General features: G+C 40.6%; 1 protein-coding gene across 1 annotated transcript in view; it reads right to left on the reverse strand.

Annotated features, from left to right (window-relative positions):
- Positions 1-19,375, reverse strand: part of APC4 (Transducin/WD40 repeat-like superfamily protein) — a 465,104-nt gene that overhangs the window by 45,783 nt on the left and 399,946 nt on the right. The window lies entirely within an intron of this gene.

A 19,375-nucleotide genomic window follows, 5' to 3' on the forward strand; every position in this document is an offset into this window, starting at 1 on the left:
TTCATACTCTGTGAACACCGGGGTAGGTATGTAGCTTGAAAGACAATGATGAAAGGTGTCTACCACCATTGGTCTCACCAACATTGTGCTTTGATCTATTGAAAGATACAGTTGTTAGTCAAGGCCTTGCTATATGACAATGTTGGTTATCATGATGCTATACAAATGGATTACTAGTCCGAATCCTTTTATGAGATCTCTTTAGTGATGGATAGCCCTGTAACATCTAATGAATACCTCCCTAGTTAAGAGGGAGTGTTGAAGAAAATGTAACTAGGTTTGGTTTTCATTATGACTTGAAAATATAATATTATGAAAAGAATCATTTGTTATTTCTTGCATAATGGGGTTTCATGAGCAAGATGTGTGTGACATAGGTCAAGAACATCTTGTTGACGTCTTTAGGTTTTTGTGTATCTTATCATAAATATTATGGAAGTCATAAAGAATGTACGCTTCAAAGAAATGAGTGTCACTATCCCTTGCATGTCGGCCTAAATGAAAACAATGAGCTCCCTATGTCGACCCAGTTCATGAGTCTCACGTTGGCCTATCTTCATATCAACGCTGACTCATACATATAACATATATTGTGGCATCACAAGCTCAAATCTCGGACATCTCTGAAGCAACAACAAAGTAAGAAAGACACAGAACCGCAGGAACTCAGAATTAACTCGAATAATAAGGACTGTCTCTCGGTGATATATAGCTATTGATGGAAGTACTAAACACAATCAATGAAACTATGAAATCTGCACTGTAATAACTATCTCGGTGAAATTTGTTTCGCATATGAACTAGGCTCTCTAGTTATAAATTGGTTGCACCATTGCCATCTCATTGAAGATCTCCATACACAGTGAAGTGAAGGATTATAGTAGCCAGAAAACATAGAGTTGTGCTAAGGAGTCGAATGCATGAGGAAGTCAAGATAATATGCAGTAGAAGTTGAAGATTGTGAAGCTAAAAGCCAGGCAGTGCAAGGGATAGTGACAACATCTATTGAAGGTAATCCTTAATTTGTAAAAGGTCTTGGTATTCATACACTAAACATTCATAAGAAGAGATTCAAGGGTTTTACTCTCAAGAGGAGAGGTTGTGCCCTGGCTTGGAGCCAACATACTATGTACATGTTCTATTGTTGATCTTCTATTTTATAATTGTTTGAAGAACACTCTAACCTAACCAAGATAAGCATAAGAAGGTAAGGACAACACAAACATTATCAATTAGATTGAAGAAGATTCTCTAAATCATCATTTGCCCTAGATTCTTCAAAAAAATTCCCCTATAACATGCATGTGACATAAGAAAAAGACAAAAATAACATTAAAAGAGAACTTACTTGTGAGAACAAATATATCCAATCATCATCATATGCCAATATAGAAGCTCCAAGACAAAAGTGAAGAGATCCAGACATCAAAATTCTTCCATCCATCCAATTTCGTCCTCCAAAAAGAATAGCGAAAATGTCAAAAGAGAGAATGATCCAATCCCAGTGATGATGATCAAATTATTCCATCACAATTCGATTTTTTAAGATCCTAATGAATTTAATTTAGCAAATTAAGCCTAGTTTAGCCCCTAAAATAAAATAATGTGGATAATAACAAAACCTTTGGTGACAAGCCCATCGAATAGCTCAATAATGTAAAGATAAGCCTCTTAAGAGGGTCAAATGATTCACAAAGTAAGTCGTTGGGCCTTTGACAAGGCTTGATGAAATTCAAGGGGTGCCATGATGTCAAAATTGGCAACTAGGGCCAAACTCCATGTGGGTCATCTTATTTATGGCAGCTGATATTTTTCTTGGATCCCTCTCATCAAGAGGTGTGGGATTGATCTAAAGATCATCCGATTCCAATAAGTATTCATGGAGTTATGAATTTATTTGTGTTATAAGACAATTCGTCAAGGTTGGCCCACAACCAAATAAACCCCACATGTGCTCAAAGTTTTAGTATAAAAGAAGATGACTTGAGAGTCATTTCTCACACACACTTCTATCTTGATTTCTCTCCACTTGTCTTGGGTTTTAGTGGAAGAGAAATTTAGGAGTGGAAGCCCTAGATGTCGGAGGATTAAGGCTACCCTAGTCGCAGTCAAGAAGAAGAACATTGCCCTAATCTAGAGGACACAGTCAAGTGAGAAGCCCTAACGCTACAAGGAGGTCAGCCCTAGTATCTACGCAGTCTAGAAGAATAAGCCTAAGCACTAACGCTATCAAGATCAAGCCCTAGCCTATACGCTGGCCTCTACGCAGTCAAGAAGGAGGTTGCCCTAGACAGTGTAAAGAGCTATGTGGATAGCGGAGCTTAGCCGCAGTATGAAGGGTCAAAGGGACAGCGTAGAGGCTTCCCTAGATAGCATGAAAGGTTGTGGTGACAGTGTGGTGTGAAAGGGTAGTTTTGAGGCTAAGGTTAGGGTTGTTTCTAGGTACGATTTAGAGCTGGAAAGGAAAGCAACCAGATGCCCAAACCAGTCACCACATAAGTAGCAGTGAAGGCAGCATTGGAACAGCAGTGTTGTGGACAAATAGGCAATAGAGCTTGATCGAACAAAGATGCATGGACAACAAGGCTACATAGTGCTGCAAAGATGCATGGACAACAAGGCTACATAGTGCTGCAAAGTCACATGGGACAGCAACAAGGTATAGCAAGCTGTAAGGGGACAACAATAAGGTATAGCAAGTTGTAAGGGGACAACAATAAGGTATAGCATGACTGGTAGGGCCAGCAGCAAGCATGGATAGCATAATGATGGGACAACAATGATATAGTGCAGCAATGTTTAATGGGACAGATGTAAGATGTTGGGACAGATGTAAGATGTTGGGACAACAGTATGATGAGATAGAACAATGATGGGACAACAGTATGATGAGACAGAACAATGATGGGACAACTGTAAGATGTTGGGACAGCAGTATGATGAGACAGAACAATGTTGGGACAACAAGCATGGACAACAGCAAGCACAGACAACAGTGGCAAGCATGGTGCTACAAGCACATGAGACATGTTGTATGACAACATGATTCAACAATGGCACATGGGACAACAGTGCAACATAAGGTGCTGCGGGTCATGAGGTCCAGCATTGTGATGATGGGTGCAGCATGGTGCAGCAAAGTGAGGTGCAACATGATGACGAGATGCAGAATTAATTGAAGCAACATGTCTTCAACTTCTCATGTATCATCTTCTTAGAGATGATCTATGCTCTTATCTAGATAAGTCAAGTGTTGACTTATGTTGTAAATGTACTATCTCTCTCTCCCTCTGCTGAACTATTGAAGAACATATAAGAAGAATTGATCAAGGGTTTCCCCACATTGGGATTTGTCCTTGGTTAGCGCCACATCTTGTGTCCTCTTATCTCGGCTTGTCTTTTGCGATTTTTGTTTATGTTCTATCTACAGTTTACTTTAATGCTGATGTGATTGCTAATCTAGAAAAGATATTGAGCTAACTGTGAAAATTGAAATAAATTGCTCTAAGCATAGAATATACCTAAACTTAACATGGTATCAGAGCTAAGGTGAAGGCAAAGACCAAGCAAGAGTGAAAAAGCAATCACTGAAGTTAGTTGGGACAGGACAAAACGATCAATGGATTCTTCGTCCCTCTTCAAATTCACCAAGGGTGAAATTGAAGCAAAGAATATTATCAGAATGGCGCAAAGGAAGCTTCTGATGGCCTACCTAAAGACCACTTCATTGGGAAGTCCAGATCTAAGGGTGGAAAGAAAGACAAATGCCTTGTTTGTAATAAGTTCGGTCGTTATGTGAAGAAGTGTCCGAATGGCAAGGACACATCTCTTGATGGAGATAACAATCATTCCAGGGACATCTTCAATAATCGAGGGAATGACAGGTAATGTAGGTCATCAAGGAAACAGTCGGCTCTTCAAGAAAGCAAGGAACCCCAGGTATGAAGAATCAAATATTGTTTCTGATAAGATAAAGAAGTGTTATCTTGTATTGGCCCTCTCCTTCAGATTCTTTGGGAATCTGGCTTATTGATTATAGTGCTTCAAGGCACTTCATCGAATAGAAGGGTGCTCTCTCTAATTTGCTAAAGATGGAAACAATCATGGGATTATACTTGGAGTCAATGCCACCTATCCCGGAAAGGGTGTAGGGAATGTTACCCCTCAACTAAATGAGGGTAACTCGATTCATTTACAGAATCTCTTTTATGTTCATGATCACAAGAAGAACCTGGTGTCCATTTCGACAATGGAAGTCAATGGTTTCAGGGTGGCATTCATTGATGGAGAGGTACATGTTTGAAAATAGAATTTTCAAAGATGCTTTTTCTCATGGCTTCAGGGTTGGCAATTTGTATCAAGTTGCAGGATGGTCCATTGGGGATCATGTCAATTGACATATCTCATCTATAACAACGAAGGTCTACTTATGGGGCCCTACTCGATGTGAGTCAGATGGTGACAGGGATACTTGAATTCAAGAAGAGCATGAAGGTACATGTCTGAGATGTACCAAAGGAAAATCTTACAAGGGGATCATTCCCCTCATGTAGCAGGTCCACGAGATTGGAACAACTCGAGGGGTTTGGATTCATGCTCAGGAATCTCATGTGTGCAGGTGGAGGAAATCCCTCTTTGGCTTGAAGCAAATCACCCCCGAAGTATGCACACATTTGTGCATTATCACATCCATTTAAAGCCAATACAGTTTCTACTGCATTTATGGAAACAATTCAAAAGCTACATGGAATCCCAAAGATTATTGTAAGTGACAGAGATCCCATTTTCACTGGAAATTTTTGGATAGAATTATTTTCTTGTCTTAGTACTCAGTTAGCTCATAGCTCATCTTATCATCCTCAATCTGATGGGCAAACTAAGATAGTAAACAAATGTTTGGAAGGATATCTTCGTTGCTTTGTATCTAATAAACAGACAAAATGGGTCAAATGGTTGCCTCTGGCTAAATGGTGGTATAACACTTCCTTCCATATAGCAACAAAAATGACCCCATTTGTGGCACTTTATGGATATCAACCACCATCCATCACATCATATTTAAGAGAAAATTCTAAGGTTCAAGCAGTGTAACATCACATCGAGCATCAACAACAAGTCCTCCAACTCTTAAAGGATAACCTCGTGTTGGCGCAGAATAGAATCAAACAACAGGCAGATCAACATCGCAGCGAAAGAAGTTTTGATGTAGGTGATTGGGTATTCCTACGGCTACAAACATATAAACAAATGTCCCTCAAGCAAGCTAAGAAGGATAATAAATTATCACCAAAGTATTACAGTCCGTACAAGGTGTTGCAAAAGATAGGTACTATGGCATACAAATTGGAGCTTCCTGCAGCTTCTCGATTGCACCCAGTTTTCCATGTTTCATGTTTAAAGAAGGTTATAGGCAACAAGCTCTCAGTTCAAACAATATTGCCAGAACTTGACGAGTAAGGAAAAATTATATTGGAACCGGAAGTGGTCACAGAAACAAGAACTCGACAGCTATGAAATCGATCAATTTCCGAGTATCTCATCAAGTGGAAGAACTTATCTGCTAAAGATTCCACATGGGAGGATGAAAATTTTATACAAAAGCATCCAGAACTACTCAAGCGTTGAGAACAACACTTTTTTGAAGGAGAGGGGCATGTTAGGTCCCTATAATACTAGTGATTACCCCATTACTATTGTAGTTATATCCCTTATTAATATTGTTGTGCCTCTATTGTCCCCATATTGTTATTACTGTGCCCCATAGAATCCCTCTATTGTTATTTTTGTGCCTTTATATTATTATTGTTAGGTCGGCTGGGTTATATTGTGACTCCTTAAACTCCTATATATAAAAAGGAGGTTTTGTCATTTGAATCATCAAAGAATCATTCATTTGTGTAATGTAAAGGAGGTTTCCCCCTCGAAGAGGCTGAATTCTAAGGCGTTGATCTATCTTTTCTATCTTTTTGTGAGCTAGTTTCATAACATAGTATGAGAGGATTGATAGCTGTCTGATGAACCTGAGATTCACAAGGAGTGAAGTCGATCCAAAACCATTGCTTGAAGGTTGTGGATGATAGACCTCTCATACCGGCACCTTAAGAGGAAGACCTCTTTCTAACAGGTGCAGACCCTCTCATTTGCAGAAGTAAGAGGGAGTTGGATTTCGGATTTAGAATGGTGAACAACAAGCCCGCAACTACCTCGATGGAGCTTAACTTTGAGAATTTATGTGGTATGGATACCAGACCTAATTTGGGAAATGCCTCTAAGCTTCACAAAATCATACTAGCATTGATGTTCTTGGTGAACTCTCATCTGGATATATGTTTTGCAGTTAGCATGATGAGCTCATATATGGTTGAGCCTCACTGGATTGGTGCCAAGAATGTTTGAGATATCTTTGGGGCACAATCTCTCATGGATTGAGATACACTGCCTGGAATATGAAGTTGCATGTTTATTCGAATGCTGACCAGGCAGGCAGTGTGGAGGATCTCAAGAGCACTTCTAAGTGCTAATTCTCTTTGGGTTTTGTTCGATATCCTGGATGAGCAAGAAGTAGAAGTCGGTTGCTATAAGCACCACTGAGACCGAATACATAGCTACAAGTATGACCTCATGTGAAGTTGCTTGGTTGCGGAAGCTCTTCAGGGAGTTGTTTGTACACATGATGGATACCACCGTGATCTTCTGTGTCAACCAAGGGAGGATTCGATTGTTTAGGAATCCCGTATTCTATGATTGCTCCAGTATATAGACATCAGATACTACCTTATCTGGGATATGGTACGTCGATGGGCGAGGAGGCTCTATCGCATTGAGATTGATGTACAGGTCGCAGACATTCTGTCGAAGCCCTAGGGGAAAGGTCAAATTTGTGACTTTCCCGAACGACTTGGAGTCGTTGAAAGACCTTCTTATGAGGGTCCTGCATGATGCATGCATTGAGCTTTGGGAGCTCCGGGCGGCTTGGGGTACTCACTGGAGCAACACGTGACCATAAGGCGACTCACCCTCCCCTAATGGTGTGTTGTGTACAGGGTGAATGGCTCAGCCTTCCCCTGTGATACCCCATGGTGACTTAGGGACAAGATGAGTGGTTCTCTTGTTGAGGCATCCTACCCATGCAGTTTGGGACCCATGGGAAGTAACTCTCATCTGGCCAATGAGCAGAGAAATGGGGTTAGGGACCATAGTAGTACTATCAATGGATGCATCATTGTATCTACCGTACTCCCTATGCTGGGATGACCTCCATTGATCGGGGATCAATGAAACTGATCTAGGATCAGTATGAGTGGTTTGAGACACTCTCTTGTGATATTGATCTAGGATCGATAAAACTGACTTCCGATTAGTAGAGAATGGTATGACACATTCTCGATCAATTCTTCTTCTTCATGGTTCAGTAGAGCAAAGCAGTGCAGGGCACTGATGGCAGAGATACTACAGTCAGACATATGGATTAACAGATGGAGTTCTCCCTAGTTGAGAGGGAGTGTTAAAATTGGCAACTAGGGCCAAACTCCATGTGGATCATCTTATTTATTGCAACTGATATTTTTCTTGGATCCCTCTCATTAAGAGGTGTAGGATTGATCTAAAGATCATCCGATTCCGATAAGTATTCATGGAGTTATGAGTTTATTTGTGTTATAAGACAATTCTTCAAGGTCGGCCAACAACCAAATAAACCCCACATGTGCTCAACGTTTTAGTATAAAAGGAGATGCCTTGAGAGTCATTTCTCACACACACTTCTATCTTGATTTCTCTCCACTTGTCTTGGCTTTTAGTGGAAGAGAAATCTAAGAGTGGAAGCCCTAGACGTTGGAGGATTAAGGTTGCCCTAGCCGCAATCAAGAAGAAGAACAATGCCCTAATCTAGAGGACGCAGTCAAGTGAGAAGCCCTAACGCTACAAGGACAACCCTAGTATATACGCAGTCTAGAAGAAGAAGCCTAAGCACTAACGCTATCAAGATCAAGCCCTAGCCTATATGATGGCCTCTACATAGTCAAGAAGGAGGCTTCCCTAAACAACGTAAAGAGTTGTGTGGACAGCGGAGCTTAGCCGCAGTATGAAGGATCAAAGGGACAACGTAGAGGCTGCCCTAGACAATGTGAAGGGCTGTGGTGATAGCATGGTGTGAAAGGGCAGTTTTGAGGGTAAAGTTAGGATTGTTTCTAGCTACGGTTTAGAGATGGAAAGGCAAGCAGCCACGCCGAGGAGAATGGGAACAAGTGTTGCGGGGGAGCCCCCCCCCCTTGATCCCGCTCCCAATCCGTGATCTGGGCGAGAGCGACTAGGGAGCGGGTCGGGAGCACACTCCTGAAATTGCTCCTGAAATGGGAGCGATTTCGGGAGCACGCTCCCTAAAAAAATTTGCGCTCCCTAAATTTTTTTTCGCTCCCTGCCTTTTCGGAAGCATTTTCGTGAGCGTTTTACCTTTTTTGCAATTTTTTTTTGTAGTAATATTTGAAATGCAATTTTAACAAATAATTTTTGAGTGGGGCAGCTTAATGATCAAGTCTATGGCCCTAGTATTGATATGTTATTCATGGTAATGTTAAATTCTTAAAGTAAAAGTAACATTCTCCTTAATCTTCATTTTCATCCTTTTACTTAAATTTTTAACATTACCATGAAATGACTCGGGATGTTTGAGAGTGGTTCCAACCTCATTGGATTTCATATGGAGAAAGTACAATTTTAGATTTCATTCAAAATCCAGCAGACTTATCAGTTTTTCAGGATTTCAAGATTGGGGGATTGTAATGTTTCCATTGAATTTTGTCATGTATTAGGGTATGGAACTCGTATTTAATCAAGAGCACCAATCCCTCTATGTCCCTTGATGTTAGTGACATTGGTTGTCGAACTCCTCTATCATGACCCTCCTAAAAATGTACGCATCACTCAAACAAAATCTTGACTTGACATGCTACGCTTTTTCTATCTTATGTTAATGCTTAGAGGGTGATATTCTAAGTCACCTGACACGGGGATTCGGGACACGTAGGATTCGAGATTCGTGGTGTCGGATTCAGACACGCTGACCCCCTGGAACAGGACACGTTATATATTATTTTATTAAAAAAATAAATAAAATATATATATATTTAAAAAATATACATATATATTAGAAATTAGATATTATCATATTTCTTACACAAATTTTAATTAATGATACAAATTTATTGATTTCAAACATAAATCTTCATTTATAGCTATTAGCATGCATAGTACATACAAAATTCAAATAAGTGTCAGTGGTACTGGTCACATAAATGATAAATCTATTAAAAATTTAAATCATGATTCATAATTCATAACTGAAAGACAACTTACAACTACAAGATAGTAAGATAAACACACTGACAACTGTAGTTTTCTCATTAAGTCATCAAATCAAAATGTGTTACATAGGTAGTGTTGGTGCCATGCCAATGGCAAATAGAAATAGAAAATATAAAACAACTACAGGTATACAAGCCTCAAGGCATCAATCAGCATCACTATACCCATCATCATGGTCCCCACTGCTCTCCTCTACATCCTCCTACTCCGCTGTATCCATAGTCGCCTCTGCATCTGCTGGTATGGAGGTTGACCCCTCTAAGTCATCAAATCTAACAGGCTCTAGCACTGGATCATTGAGATCCATGTTGGCCAATGCCAACTCAACAGTGGTGTCCAGACCCATATCATCAGGAACAGTGTTACTTGGGAGCGGGAGCGACATATTCAGAAGCTCTTGGTTTGGTGCTCTTGATTAAATACGAGTTCCATACCCTAATACATGACAAAATTCAATGGAAACATTGCAATCCCCCAATCCTAAAATCCTGAAAAACTGATAAGTCTGCTGGATTTTGAATGAAATCTAAAATTCTACTTTCTCCATATGAAATCCAATGAGGCCGGAACCACTCTCAAACATCCCGAGTCATTTCATGGTAATGTTAAAAATTTAAGTAAAAGGATGAAAATGAAGATTAAGGAGAATGTCACTTTTACTTTAAGAATTTAACATTACCATGAATAGCATATCAATACTAGGGCCTAGACTTGATCATGAAGTTGCCAAAATGCTTTACTCCTTGCTCCAATAGCACAAATCACTTGCCAAATGACAATTTTAATGAGCAAACACGCCCTTTTCATTCCTGCACTGAGCTTAGCGAGTCTTGGAAACCGGACACGTGTCCTAAAATCGCAACACGCTTTTGAAAATCGCAACACGCCCTCGTACACGACGTGTCGGAAACGGACACGATGTGTCCTGTGATTTGGACACGAATCCGGACCGAATCGTGTCGGATTCGCTGGATTCGGGATTTGTTGGGGGTTTAGGACGAATCCAGTGACTTAGGTGATATTAATGAAAAAGATCCCTATACAGATATAGAGGTAATGACAAAGATACCTCAAGATATTAATGCTTAGGGGGTGATATTAATGACAAAGATCTTGATTTTCCAACAAGACTAAAAAATTAGACATTTCTCGTGGTGGCAAGAGGCCCAAGCATAAGAAATAGATAATAGATTTACTTCTCTTTTCTAGTTTCTAGTAGTTTTTATAACTATTGACTCTTTCATATTTATTATGATATTTTTTTAAACAATATATGACAATTTAAGTTTGAAGTTGGCAATTATAACTCATTAGTAATGAATTATGAATATGATGCTTCATGACAGTTGAAAATTGTTTCATTTCGTTTCATTTTATAACATTTCATTTCATGTTAGATATTCTTTGTTGTAATAGTTACACTTAGCTTACAAGTACAACTTTGGTGATCAATGATGATAAATGTTATATATTGAATTTTGAAAGCTTGAAACTTTAAGATTGATGAATCATGAGACTCAATATGTTGTATGTTACTATGTTACTAACTTGTGGACATGGTTGATGAGGATTATAACTTCTAGATGACTGTTGTTATATGGTTCAATCTATGTTTTTTATATCTAATTCATTATTCTACATGTTTTTGTGGACATATATGTATAAAAAATATATATATATATATATATATATATATATATATATATAAAACGGTTCGGGATTTGCTCCCAAACTGGGAGCTTCTGAAAATGTCGCTTCCGCACCTGTTTTCTCTCCCACTCCCCGCCTTCACTCCTGCTCCCAAGTAACACTGATGGGAACCATACGCTGATGCTTTGGGCATCATTCCATGGAGGTAGCAACTACAAGGGAAGAAGCTTGCCAAGGTGGGTCGTAGTCCTTAAGGGGTTGTTCGGTTGGGTGTGTAAGGGCTACCAGATGCCCTAACCAGTCACCACATAAGCAGCAGTGAAGGCAGCATTGGAATAGCAGTGTTGTGGACAACTAGGCAGAGCTTGGTGGAACAAAGATGCATGGATAGCAAGGCTACATAGTGTTGCAAAGATGCATGGACAACAAGGCTACATAGTGCTGCAAAGTCACATGGGATAGCAGCAAGGTATAACAAGCTATAAGGAGAGAGAAACAAGGTATAGCATGACTGGTAGGGCAAGCAGCAAGCATGGACAACACAATGATGGGAAACAATGATATAGTGCAGCAATGTTTAATGGGACAGTTGTAAGATGTTGGGACAACAGAATGATCAGATAGAACAATGTTGGGATAGCAAGCACATACAACAGTGGCAAGGATGGCGCTGCAAGAACATGAGACATGTTGTATGACAACATGATTCAACAATGGCACATGGGACAACAGTGCAACATAAGGTGCAATAGTCATGAGGTCCAGCATTGTGATGATGGGTGCAGCATGATGACGAAATGCAGCACGATGATACGTGAAGGAGTCACCTTGGAGAATCAGTTGAAGCAGCATGTCTTCAACTGATCTCATGTATGATCTTCTTAGAGATGATCTATGCTTTTATCTAGATAAGTCAAGTGTTGAATTCTATTGTAAATGTACTATATCTCTTTCTCTCTGTTGAACTATTGAAGAACATATAAGAAGAATTGATCAAGGGTTCCCCACATTGGGGTTTATCCCTGGCTAGCGCCACATCTTCTGTCCTCTTGTCATGGCTTGTCTTCTGCGATTTTATGTTTATGTTCTATCTGCAGTTTACTTTAATGTTGATGTGATTGCTAATCTGGAAAAGATATTGATCTAAGTGCGAAAATTGAAATAAATTGCTCTAACCATAGAACATACCTAAACTTAACACATGATGAAGAAAAGGACTCCAAACACAGTGGACAAGGGATTGGCCCCTTGTTATCCAATTAAGAACATGTGTTGCTCCCAAGTGGATGTGGGGCACAAGGACAACCTCATGGGTTTCCAAATGGATCAAATATGCATGTAAACCATCTGTAAGGGCCAAACTGATGACATAACCCCTCCATTTGCAATGGAGGCCTCCTAGAACATCTACCAAGTGTATGGTGCAACTATGGAGCCCACTAGGCATGGTGGATGGTGGACCAGGTGCATCATCCTCATCTAAAGGTGGAACACGAGCAATCAATGAACACTGCTAGCGATCCATGAAGTGATATCTGTTATGGTGGAAACCCATGGCTCTCAATGCTCACCCTACAAGTGCCAATGTGGCCCTTTGGAGAGCTAGGACCCCGTATAGGGAGACCAAGCCCTAAACGAAGACCCACATGCAATCCTCCATAATATCCAATGCGTCCCCTTACCCTGTAATACAATAAATCATTAAAATAATCAAGTAATAATGCTTACAAGTTATGGGATCAATGGGGCACTTCATGGTGGCATGCCCTTCCATAGTGACCTTTGGCAAGTAAAGTGTCACCAAGCGCAAAAGGGGGTTAACCAAAGACCCTATTAGGTGGTTTCAACCTCTAAAGGGGGTGAAATGTCCATAATACATCCTTTAAGAGGTAGGTGGCGAAAGATATAATAATGGAATGGAGTGGGGATCAAGGGAATCATCTAGACCACATGTCAAGGTATATTGGCTAGCTATAACAAGGGAAGCCCACACCTGGGTATAGGAGTGTAGGAGGGAGGAAATCGTGGTACATGAGCTACCTTGGCCTTTGTTTTTCCACCCTTCTTCATATGCCTTTTGCCTTTCAATTATTTTTCTTCATAACTGCTCGGGCTCCAAGGGATGGAGAGCATGATGTGTTGATTTGGGGTAGCACCAGTTGTGCTCCAGCCATGAAAATTGTTGGAGAGGCTAAAGCACATTAGATCTCCAAGATTCTGAAATGGTTTGGGCAGATTCTACCTGGTTAAGGAGGTATTAAAATAATTAAAATTTTTAATGGAGTTCCTAAGACTAAACTTAGGAAAAATAAAATATTAATGGGTATTAATATAAAACTGGGTTAGAAGGTTCTAAATGACATGGAGCAAGCCAAATCTAATCTTAGCCGTTGCTTAGAGCGGTCGTTGAAGGACCAACAAGAAAAGTATAAGAGGAGGCTTGAGGATCAGTTGGAGAACACACTAGAGTGATCAGATCGATTTTCTAGAGGGGGGTTTGCTAAGAAAAGTCAAATCAGTGATCAGTTTGCAGCAAGGGGCAGTGAGTACGAGACAGAGAAGCAGAGATAGTGTCGAGAGACCAGCGCAGAAGAAGAGAGAGGCAGACGCTGAGCAAGGGAGAGCCACGCAGGGCTAGCAGGGACTGCGCAGAGGCCAGAAGGGCCTGCGTCATCCACGTAGAGGCTGCAAGAGTGACGCAGAGGGTCGTAGAGGCTGCACAGTGCCTTAGAGTGCTGATGCAGGGGGTTTCAGGTTGATGACAAGGCCAAGTGGGTTGACACTGAGCTTCAAAGGTGCCTAGAGAGGGTTTCGTGGGGCAGATTTTCTGAATATCTGCTTACGAATAGAGAGGTATTGCTGCCAGATTATTTTCTCTGTTGGGTGAGCCGGTTTGGCACCCAGTTGTACTCAAGGAAAGACTACATAATAAAATAACCCTCTGAATTGTTGCACTGTTTTCCCAAGTTGGGTTTTTCCGAGGACGAATTGTCTAAAAATAACAGAGTCACTTGTGTGTTTGCTATTTCTTTCCGCTGTTGATCTGTAGATGGTTGAGATTGTATTGTGTTCATTTCAATATATATATGTTTAAATAACTTGTTCTTAATTAACAAGTAGGAGAAATAAACCAGAGAATATAGATAAAATTTCTAATGAGTAATACTTAGAAATTTCAACATGGTATCAGAGCGTGGTTGCAAATCACAAGAGAGTTGAAGGCACCTGCTGAAGCAGAGCATTTGCAGTAAAGACAGTTGTCTCGACTTACCGAAGTTGTTCCTTGCAGAAAGCAACAGAGAAGGGTTGACACAGAGGGGTTGCGTCATTAGTTCGAACCAGAGAGAGGCCAGCGCAAAGGCTAAGGAGGGAAAAAAAAGGCTCATGAAGAACCACACAGAGACCAGGAGGGTTGACTCAGTTGGCTAGAGGAGCATTTCAGCCAGTGTCAGGATTGCGTAGATCCTACAGGCTCAGTGCTTCAGTTGCTAGGGCATAGGAAGACGTGGGTAGATTGCGGGGAGTGAAGTTGGTGGGGTGTTGTTGTTGCCGACTCATAACAGTACCTAACAGGCAAAACCAAGGTAGAGGGAGTTGCAAGCTGTGTTGTGAAAATCGCAATAAATTGAAATTATCGTGATTTTTTTGTTGTCCCAATAAAATCGCAATAACTATACGAAATAATCACCGGAATTTTTTTTTTGCCGATTTTTATTGAAATTATCGCGATAATTTGAAATTATTGCGACAAAAAGGGAAATAATCGCGGGGGGTCGCAACAACGCTGTTTTATAACGTTTTTTTGGTTTTTTAATGAGCTCATTTGGACAGTCGCGCGCGAAGGACAGAGGAGAGCTGGGAGACCAAGCTGGAGAGGGTTTTTAGCTAAATCTAAGTGCTTAGAGGAGAAAATCAAGAGGAGACCACCGATTTCTCCATAGAAACGGTATGTGGATTAATTTTTTTTTTGTTTTCATTGTTTAAAAACATTGTTTTTGTATGTTTTTCATTGTTTTTGGTTGGGTAACTTGGTATGGGCACCATTTTTCTTTTGTTTTCATTGTTTTTAAAGATTTTTTTGTATTTCTTCATTGTTTTTGGTTGGGTAACTTGGTATGACTATGGGAACCAATTTTTCTTTGTTTTCATTGTTTTTAAATAGTGTTTATGTATTTTTCATTATTTTGCCATTTGGTTGGGTAACTTGGGTTTGGAATGGTTGGGTAACTTGTGTTTGAAACTTTGAACTTTGGAATGGTTGTTTTAGGTTGGGTAACTTGGATTTTCAATGTACAATGTTAAAAATAAAAAATTAAAATACTAAATTGTAAATTTGTAACTTGTAATTTTGTAAATACTAAATTGTAATCCTTATTTTCCCATAGGTCCACAACTGCATCAAAACACCATTCAAGAGTCAAGACTTCAAGTTTGCAACTTCAAAGTTCAAAAACAAACATGCCAAGGAAATTGGATCCTTTCTGGGAATATGGTGTACCTGATTCTCCGAATGATAGACTAAACTTGAGTTGCAAGTTGTGTGGCCACCCTATGTCCGGGGGGGTGTACAGGTTGAAGTTTCACCTTGCAAAAATCCCTGGAAAAGATGTGGGGCCTTGTACAAATACAAATCCTGAACTTATCCAAAGAGCCATGAGAGCATTGGAAAATTTAGAGCAAACTAGAGAGGCCAAAGAAGAACTCAAAAGGCAACTAAAAAGGTCAGTTGAAGGAAGTGGGCCAAGTGGCACTGGTTCTACTACAGCATCAACCAATCCGGTAGCCGCCACATCATTTTTTGTTCCTCGAACCACACCTGGTTCACAGCCATCTATCAGTTCAATGCTAAAAAGAACTGAGAAAGAACAAGCTGACAAGTTGTTGGCAAAATTTCTACTCTAGAGTGATATTCCTTTCATCATTGTAAGGAATAATCCATTTTTCCAACCTACGGTTGATGCTATTACCAGTGTTGACCCAGGGTACAAAATCCCTTCTTATCATGATTTCAGAGGCCGAATTCTTCAAAATGAAAAGCGTGACTGCACCCAAAGATTGGAGGATTTTAGGGCATCATGGGCACAAATAGGATCCACTGTTATGTCAGATGGTTGGACTGACCAAAAGGGGAGAAACCTTATAAACTTCTTGGTTAGTTGTCCTAAGGGGACTATGTTTATCAAATCTATTGATGCAACTGCACAAATCAAAGATGCAAAAACTTTATGTGATTTGCTAGATGTGTTTATTTTGGAGGTGTGTGAACAAAATGTTGTCCAAGTCATAACGGACAATGCTACAAATTATGTTGCTGCTGGCAGGATGCTTATGGACAGGCATCCTACTTTATTTTGGACACCTTGTGCTGCACACTGTATTGATTTGATGTTGGAGGACATAGGGAAAATTCCCTTTGTCAAAGATATTGTTGATTCATCCAAAAGCATTACAAAATTTATATATAACCATACATCTGTGCTTAGCTTGATGAGAAGATTCACCAACAACAAAGAGTTGGTGCGCCCCGCCATTACACGGTTTGCCACCAGTTTCATATCTCTTCAATCCCTCTTGAATTCTATGTGGGATGTGAAGAGACTGTTTCTTTCAAAGGAGTGGCGTGCTTTGCCAATGAGCCGCAAACGAGAAGGAGAGGCCGTATGCAGACTAGTTTCATACCAGGAAGACTTCTGGGCGGGAGTGCAGAAGGTGTGTGCCGTTACTGAACCTTTGGTAAAGGTTCTTCGGTTGCTTGATGGTGAGAAGCCCACAATGGGCTATTTGTATGAGGCCATGGACAGGGCCAAAGAAGCCATTCGAGCCTACTATGATAGTAAGGGAGATGATGGGTTTCAGAGACAACTCCTCCTATGGGGAGTGATTGATGAGCGATGGAACAACACACTCCATCGTCTCATTCATGCTGCTAGGATTTTCCTGAACCCTGCATTTTCTTACGCATGTGGGTTTGATTTTGATGCTGAGATCATGGATGGATTCTTATCATGTGTCCAAAAGATGGTGCGATCTCCAGAACAATGTATAGAGATCTTTAAACAAATTGAGACATATAGGATGGCAAGTGGCACATTTGGCTTTGAGATGGTTGTCACTGATAGGACGATTAAAATGCCAGGTATTTTTTAGTTTGTAACTTTGTTTCAAATTTCATTGTCTCTTCAATTCCATTTTTTTCTTATGTTTATTTAAAATTTTATTCGTAATTTTGTTGTAGATGCATGGTGGAAAATGTATGGTGGCAGGGTACCCCTTCTGCAAAAGCTTCCCATTCGCATCCTCAGCCAAACATGAATCTCCTCAGGATGTGAGCGCAACTGGAGTGTATTTGAAAAAATGCACAAAAAGAAGCGCAACAAGTTAACACTTAAACATTTAAAATATTGCAAATTTCCAAATAAATTTTTGAATTCATTAAACAATATTTTTTTTATAATTATTAATTATTATTTCATGATCTTTGTACAGGTTGGAGTCCCAGCAACTTAATGACATGGTCTACATCTACTACAATCTTCGATTGTGGGTGAGGCAACTTGAGAGGACACCTGATGTGGATGCCATCTCATTGAATGGGATTGACACCACTGCTGCATGGAGGGTTGAGGCCGAGAGGCCTCTCATGGAGTCTGTTGATGATTGGTTAGTGCAAGATGTAGTGGAGGGGGAGGAGGAGCAGGAGGAGGAGGAGCAAGAGGAGGAGGAGGAGGAACAGGAGAAGGAGGTGACACCACCTGCCCGGGCTACCACTGCCACTAGTATAGGATGTGGTCTACCTCCTATAGCTCCTACTTGTAGTTCTTCAGCTTCTAGAGCACATCAGACTCCACTACCATCTCCACCAGCATGGGCACCAGCATCTACATCTAAAAGGAAAGGGAAAGCTGTGGCATTTTCCCGCAAGAGGGGTAGAGGAAATCAATAGGATTCGGCTTTAGTTATTTTCTTCATTTTATTGTATATGACATTATGACATGATGAGATACATTATCATATTTTTTGTTGATATTTTGAGGCTGAGTTAGGATTCAGGCGTCAGGACTTACTATTCAGGACATGATTCAATGTTATGTGTGATTCTAGCACTAGAAATGATATTAAACATCTTATATATTAGTTCTTTTATCATATTTATGTGTCAATGTATTTATTTTATGTTGTAGATGGTTTAGATATTAAAAAAATTGAAAAAAAATGAAAAAAAAAATTAATATTTTTGTACGAATGATTTTTTCCCGATAATTCCGATTTTTTCCTCGCGCCGATATTATCCCGATAACGATTAATGCAACATTGGTTACAGGTGCATAGGAGATCGGAGAGGTGCGACTCGACAGTTGGCAGGTGGATTTCCACGAGGGAAATCAAGACTCGGAGGGAGTCTAGCAGAGAACTTCCAGACAAGATGTAGAGACTCAGAGGGAGTCGAAGAGAGAACTTCCAGAGGGAAGTAAGAGACTCGGAGGAGTCGAAAGGATGAGCAGAGAGATGGCCATTAATGGACTGAAGGATCAAGACAGGCTGGACAGGGCATTCAATTTTGTGGTCTGGAAGGCAAGGATCTTGTCTATTCTAGATAGACATCACATCAAGGCCTTCTCCTTGAGAACAATGGCTATCCCAGTTGACCCGACTGACAATGAAAAGTACGAGGAGGCAATGGCCAAGGCGAAATGCATCATCCTTGATGGGGTCAAGGATCATGTGGTCTAGCATATTACAGAGAAGGAAACGGTAAAGGAAATGTGGGACACCTTGAAAACATTGTACCAACATACTTCCATGTAGAGGAAGATGTTACTTGAGAATTAGCTGTGGTCATACCAGATGCAAAAGGGGGAGCAGATAGATCACTTCCTTGGTAGATTGAAGGAGATTCGGAACCAATTGACTTTCATAGGGGCCACGATGGATCAGGAGTTGATGGTGAGGATTGCGATAAACGCAGTCTCCGAGGAGTGGGAGACATTCGTCCAGAGCATTCTGGGCAGGGCGAATCTTCCAAATTGGGAAGAATTGTGGGCGGCTCTTCGCTAAGAAGAGATCAGACGGCAATCCAAGACAGGGAGTAGCAGCAAAGGAGTCTGGATCAAAAAGGAAGAGGAAGAGCATGCAACTCTGGCATCTGCAGGGAAGCAGGAGAAGAGGAAGAAAAAGGACCGCTCCAAGATTAAGTGCTTCAACTGGGGGGAACTAGGGCATTATACAAACCAGCGTCTGAGGAAGAAGACTAAGGGAGAGCCGTCTGACTCCAAGGCAGTGCCAACGAAGGCAGAGAAGGATGACGATTGTGCCATGAGTGCTCATGTACCTCTAGAGAAGAGGTGCAGAGACATCGAGCTGT

The sequence above is a fragment of the Pinus tabuliformis genome, chromosome 8 (assembly GCF_031772625.1).
Source record: "Pinus tabuliformis cultivar Carrire ecotype Pingquan chromosome 8, CPIR1, whole genome shotgun sequence".
Taxonomy (NCBI): domain Eukaryota; kingdom Viridiplantae; phylum Streptophyta; class Pinopsida; order Pinales; family Pinaceae; genus Pinus; species Pinus tabuliformis.